The sequence below is a fragment of the Nanorana parkeri genome, unplaced genomic scaffold (assembly GCF_000935625.1).
Source record: "Nanorana parkeri isolate BGI_ZX_2015 unplaced genomic scaffold, ASM93562v1 scaffold157, whole genome shotgun sequence".
Taxonomy (NCBI): domain Eukaryota; kingdom Metazoa; phylum Chordata; class Amphibia; order Anura; family Dicroglossidae; genus Nanorana; species Nanorana parkeri.
In genome coordinates this window covers 675,194-681,925 of record NW_017306425.1, presented here as the reverse complement: position 1 = coordinate 681,925, position 6,732 = coordinate 675,194, and the positions used below count along the sequence as shown (strand labels likewise).

Sequence of the window (6,732 nt, the reverse complement as noted above, 5' to 3'; positions counted from 1 at the left end):
GGCAGTTTTTATGTGGCAATCTGTAAGGATCGCACACCACCTAAACTGATAATTACAATACATAACTAAAAATAGAATAGAAAAAAAAAGTTGAGTTTCCTTCTAAAAAAGTTTTCCTTTAAAAATATGATCACAATGTTAAAAATGTCTTCCCCCATCCTGAGTAGATCTGCTGTGGTGTGCATTGCATGATAAGAAGCTGTCAGTCTGCCAGGCAGAACTGTTACAGGAGGAGGGACTGACACTTCCTCCCCTCCTAGTACCTCCCAGCCTGCTTCTACTTAAAATCGAACCTCTCCCTTCCAGGACGAGTGCTGTGCTCAGCCAAGGACTGCTGCAGGTAAGAGGGGGCATCAGCGGGAGTGGAGGGGGCTTTCATCCTGTTTTCTCATTGTGGAGAGAGCTGAGAGGTCACATTCCCTTATTCAATGGCAAACTTTCTGAACTTTGTATGGTGGGAGTTTAGGAGTGTCTTTTTTCTGCACTCTACGTCTAATCTTGCTAAGGTCACACGCGCGTTCGTAGTTTTGTTTCTACATGCTCCTCATTTTAGGACATCCTCAGGCCACGGTCAGATATATGCTTTCACAGTTCATCAGAAGTGAAGTGTTTTTGTGGTTTATTATTCTTTGTTACATTTGTTGCAGTGTCTTCCTTTTTGCTTTTTTAGACTAGTGTTTAGGGGAATTACACAACAAAACAGCAACGCTCAGTAATTTCTATTCTTTCTATTCTGCATACACAAAGCACAAACTGCATTTGTGCTTTGTGTATGCAGAGCAAAGCAACAGGTAGGTTCACTTTTTATCTTTTAATTAGGTGAAGTAAGCCTGCAACAACTTAGGCTCCTTTCACACAGGCGTTCTGTCAGTTCATTTTTGACCTGTAATTGGACGGATCAAAAATGAGCTGCAGTGTATTCCTGTGTATAAGCCGTGGAGTGTCCCTTTTACCTCCTTGGTCTGTTCAAATTCATCAGACTGAATGCAATATATTTGTACCAAGGTCTTTTGTTGACCTGAATGGATGTGGGGGGATATAGGCAGACACAGGTCCCTCTACATTCGGCTGCCCATAGGGATTACATGGGTCCATGTCAGAAAATGCAGAACATGATCGGTACGGACACGGGTGTCACATATACGGCATCTGTTTCCATTTTGATTGGACTCGGCAAGGGATCATCCATGGATGCTCTGAGATGGAACAGAGGGGCCCATGCTTTCCCATCACTGTATTCAGCTTCTGGAAGTACTTCCGGGTATGCAAGAGCATATTTGACTCACTCACCCTACTCGCACACTGGTGTTTTGCCATGCACACCACAGCACCATCACTGTGTAGGAGGAATAACTCCCATTCATTCTATGTGGCATTGCCATGGTGCCCAATCTATTAAAACTAGAACAATTGTTTTCATGTGTCTGATACTTAACAAACTGAACTTCTGACATCAGTCTTAAATGGAACACATGAGGATAGATATGTGGGGGCTGCCACTGCTGATTTTACTTTATAAAAGTGCCAAGTTTGGGGTTTTCATCCTCATCCTTGCATTACTACTTGTGAGTAGAGATGAGCCTGGGCCTGGTGTGGATCCAGTCTGAGCTCACCCAAGCCCACTCAAAACTGTGACCACCAGGCCACCGTTCCAGCCCAATCAGTGGTGGAGGTTGTGGCAGGGAGAATAGGGGTGGGGAATGTGCTACCATGCAACTGATTGAGCAGGGAGGTGGGGGTGGCAGTCAGTTTTGAGCGGGATTGAACAAACTCTGATGAACTGGTTTTACACCAACCCCGGGCTCATCACTACTTGCAAGTCACTGAATTACAACAAGCATGAGGCTAGGACAACCGAACATTCTAAACTCCATCCCTGCATAATTGTTCTGGGGCAGTGATTCAGTAGGTCATGGATCCAGCCATAGAGCAAGCAGCTTAAAGTGACATTAAACCCTCAGATTTTTTAACATAAACCAATACTGTAATGTGCGCCTTACTGTAATCCATGGTTGTTTCCCTTCTCTTTGCTGCTCTTCCTTTTAAATCCTCATGTCTTCTCATGCTGGGGCAGAACTTCCCTTTTCAGCTCAGGGCCTCTTCCTGTAGTGCTGGCTCAGGTTTCAAGCCTATACAAACGTATACACAGACACCGTGTATCCATTCCTGAGACAAGGCAGTCTGCTGCAAAACAGAAGTTCTGCAGAGCATGAGAACAGATACAGATTTAAAAGGAAGAGCAGCAAAGAGAAGGGAAACAACCATGGATTACAGTAAGGCACACATTACAGTATTGTTTTGTTCCCTGCTCCCCGTGCTGTTCACATCCTGAAAAATCTTCTGCTGAAGCTGCGGGGAAACCTACACTTCCTGGAGTGTCGATCTCCCGGGTCCTCCGCAGTTCCCACTGGTTCCTCCTGCAGATCTCCACACCCCTGCTGTATCCTGTATTGGGTGGAGAGCTGCCATTGACTTTCTAGCTGCCTAGCTATCTCTGACTTCAATACTTTCTGCGTTATTGACCTGAAACAAGTATGCAACAAGTGAAGTCAATGTAATATCAGAATGCCTGATGTGCACACTTGTTTCGGGGTCACTCCAATAGTGTGACACCCAGGCAATCAGCATTATCAGCAGGGCTGGATTTCCCACAAGGCCAACCGAGGCCCGGCCTTGGGGCAGCAGGGGTGTGGAATTCCTATCTCCCGATGCCTGGGACATGCAGTTCCAGGCGCCGGGCGGGTGGTTGTTTTCTACATTAAGCCCTGCTTTGGGACAGCAGGGCTTATATATATACAGCGGGGAAGCCGCCGCTTGTTATGTACAAGTGATCTCGGCGATGTCGCTGAGATCACTTGTATGCAGCCTGCATACAGGGGGGCGCATTGAGGAACCTGGCATTGGGGCAGCAGAGAAAGTAAATCCGGCCCTGATTATCAGTAGAGGTCAGCAATAGCACTTCGAATTTCTCTCAGTACAGGTTGACTGAAGTGGACAATGGCAGCTCCCATTCTGTTGTAGGGGCCTGGTTTTCGGAATATGTAACTGAATGAATGAGCGGGACACTCGCTTACCTGAATCGTAGGGTTCTTCTCCCTGCAGCCTTCTGTCTTTACTTGAATTTGGCACGGCTGTGCTTGGATCTGTGAATGTGAAGACTACAAGTTCCATTTCTATCAGCAGCAGAGGGACTCACAGATCTCAATGGAGCACAAGTGTGGTAACGTCATTGCAATTGTATCCATTGTTTACTTCCTCCAGCCCCATTTCAGAAAGTCTGTATCTCTGCACAGACCTGAGGCTGGGGGGGGTAAACAATGCAGGGACCTGGGCATTGCACCCACGACACACTGATCATGGTTGCAATGCTCTACAGACTTCAATGCAAATATTTGACAAATTAGCTTTTTTTTTATTTGTTATGTGTGTGCATTTATTACATTTGTGCAAAAGGTGGACTATGCCTTTAACCAACCGTATTAAATACATCCAGTGCTAAAAAGTTCCTCCACTGATCTCTTCCACATTCTCTATATGGGTGTTGAAAGATTCTCCATCGAAATAATGAAGTTAATTGTAATTATGATGTTCCCAGTCATGGAAAGATCCATTACCTGGGAAATCGTACATTTTGCATTAAAAGGGATTCTTTTAGTTGCTTATAATTTGGGATGTGTGCTTTCCTACGGACTACCCTCAACAAGAATGTGTAGTTCTTTTAGATAGACAGAACTATCTTGTTAAGAACCGTCCTGAGTACTGTGAAACAATACAGATACTATTGTGTATTGCCGTCTCCTTGCTGTAGGGTGTGGCTGTGTGAAATGCAGGAAAAATGCCCAGAGGGGGTGACGGTTCACATGGCAGTGGGTGGGGACGGATCCTTCTCGTAAAATAGGTTCAGCGTCCTGTAAAGCACTAGCAGTTTTGTGCTCTGTGTACATTGCAAATACTTTGTTATTTGTAGATTAGCCAATGTTCAGAAAGTGACCTGTAGTACCAAGTGTTGATTTGTGTTTGTTTCATTTGTATTGAAGCTGAATGTGAATACAAATGTATACTTCTATGTAGTGGCGAGCATGAAAAACCTGCTTTTCCGTAGAAGCTGTGCACAATATTTTCCTCCAGTGACTCACAAACTGCTGACAAACCCAGGCTACGTAATATAAATCAGATGTACTGGGCTGACCACAAACTAAAGAGGGAGGATGAACATGCAGGCATGGCCCGACCATCCAGAGGCATGCCAATTGGCCGACTGTCACTTAAACAACACCGGGCTATACAGGTTTATGGAACAACTGAATGCAATTTTTAGGCAAAAGACACATCTTTGTTAAGCTGCACATACGCCTTATGCTGGGCACACACCTTACAACCATCGCAAGACTTTCATTGTGCGATGGTTGTAAGCTAATTAAAAGCTTGTACGATCTGCCCATCTTGGACAGGCAGAACGTACTTGCGATTATCGCAAGCCCGCCCCGCTGAGGGGCGGGCTTCCGATGACCGCAATGCTGAACGGGGCAGTGTGCGCACACCTGCCCGTTCCGCAGTTGTCGAATGAGCACGCCACTGACCCGCCGACAATCGCACTTTTCTCGTCGGGGTTTTCTAGCATGCTCCTTCGACAAAAGACGCGCGACCGTACAGTAGAAACCGCACGCCTTCCATACACCTGCCGATTATCGTACGATTGTGGGATTTCCCCAACTGTCAGTGATTTGGAACCAAACCCCTCTGTTCCTGTTTCCTCTTAAGTTGTCCCTCTTCTTGGTCTGATGTACAGATGTCTATAAAAAGGTTCTATGTAGCTACCAAAAGTGTTATTCTGTGCTAAAAGCATCTTACCTCCTAAAGTAGTATAAACACTCAAAACATTTTTCAATAGTGAATCCGAATCAAACAAATACACATGGCCCAGCAAAGTGATTCTTTCTTTTTTTTGCCCAAACACCTACAGCCATCATGTTTCCAAAGAGCTCCATCTCTCTCAGCTCGGATTCCCTGAACTTCCTGTCCAGTATAAGATTACAAGGGACAGAGCAGTCTCCAGCAGCTGTGGGTCTACTAGCTTGAGGAAGGGAGAAGAGGGGAGTGGGGTGTGTCAAAGCAGTGACAGAAAACCATGCTGGAGTGTAAGTGACTTTCTCCTAAGTATTTATGTGCAAGCTGGTCCCTGCTTGAAGAAGAGCGCGTACACGTGCATGCAATCTTATGCTTAAAGTGCACTTTGGCACATAGATGTGCACGCACAGTAACGTTTACACGCAATAGCACAGGTGTGCGCTCCTTAGGGGTGTGTTCCCTATATATACCTGGGGGGGTGTCCATTGCCTATATATAACTTGCGGTGTGCCCATTATATATAACTGGGGGTGTGGAAGGCGTGTTCCCATTGCCTATATATAACTGGGGGTGTGGAAGGGGTGTGGCCATTGCCTCTATATACCTGAGGTGTGTGGCAAGGGTGTGTCCTTTTCCTATATATAATTGGGGGTGTGGCAGGGGTGCATGCTGTGCTGCTATAAGTTAGAAGCAGCTGTTTCTGTCAGAAGAGAGTTGGCGTGTTTATTCTGACAAAACAATTTCTAGTAGTCTTTGATTTTTGTAGGTTTTATTCTGCTTAATCCCTAACCCCCCTTCTCACTCCAGCCCCCAATCCCATGCCCATTCTCAGGCCCACTGCTCATATGCTGGCTGGAAGATTTTGGCCCTATTGCTCTAAGCATTCTATACTGGGGTACATTGGGTTCTCTGTATCAGAAATGTGGCTTGCTGTGTTGGCTCCATCTTGGCTCACCTCCTGTGAATTATTTTCCTATAACAATCTGTGATGTGTAACCCCGGATCTCGTCTGGTACTAACTGAGCAGACATTTTAGTCATGTCAGAAGATAAACCTTTGCTGAACAAACATTTAATGATGGTTATTGTTGTACGGTTTGTTTGCAATAAAGGTGACCTTACAATGAGGTTACACTTCTACCAATATTTTATTATGCCTCAATGTAATTTTTCTCCTCTTTTATTCCTTGCAGTTAAGTCGTTTATATTATAGTAGAAAAGTTTGGACTTGGTATAGAATTTTAGTGTATAGCATTAATCATCCAGACTACAGAGTCAGGTCTGTGCAGCCTGGAGTAAACAGTCTCTGTATCTAGTTATCAGAATTATCTCCAGAATTTGTTGGGTTTATAGAAGAATATTGCACCTCACCCCTATTAGGTATACACTCAAATCACAATAGAAAGTTGGGGCTTTCAAGGTGCTAAGACGTACTCCTTCACTTCTTTATGAAAAAACCCCCCCAAAAAACACCCACATTTATTAAACCAGTTTTAATTAAATCTCGATTGGTATTTTAATGAATACGGCTTTAACCACTTCAAGACCAGGTGTCCCCCCCCCCCTCCTTTCCTTTATGGCCATGTGGCCCTATAAGTGCGATGCTTTCAGAAAAAACATCTGTTTTCTGTGCTGCGAGAAATGCCCTGGCTGCAGCTGATTGGATGGAGGGGGGTGACCCCTTGGCACTTCCAGGTTCAGCGCAGCTCAAGTTTGGGCCAGGTGCAGTCCAAACCTGTTAAGTGTTTATTTTTAAAACCCATTTTTTAACCACTTCAGGCGGGTTCAATTATATTCACGTCCTCCCCCTGCAGCGGTTATACCAAGAGCACTGTAGTCGTGTTCTTGGTAACGTTTTAAACAGCCTGATATGGCTGCTCAGGTA

General features: G+C 45.0%; 1 protein-coding gene across 1 annotated transcript in view; it reads left to right on the top strand.

The window, feature by feature from the left end:
* Positions 1–273: 273 nt before the first annotated feature.
* ANXA4 (annexin A4) overlaps positions 274–6,732 on the top strand; it is a 72,742-nt gene continuing 66,283 nt past the window's right edge. The window contains exon 1 of the mRNA XM_018554408.1: positions 274–340. The gene's annotated coding sequence lies outside the window, so the exon portion shown is untranslated. The remainder of the gene's footprint in view (positions 341–6,732) is intronic.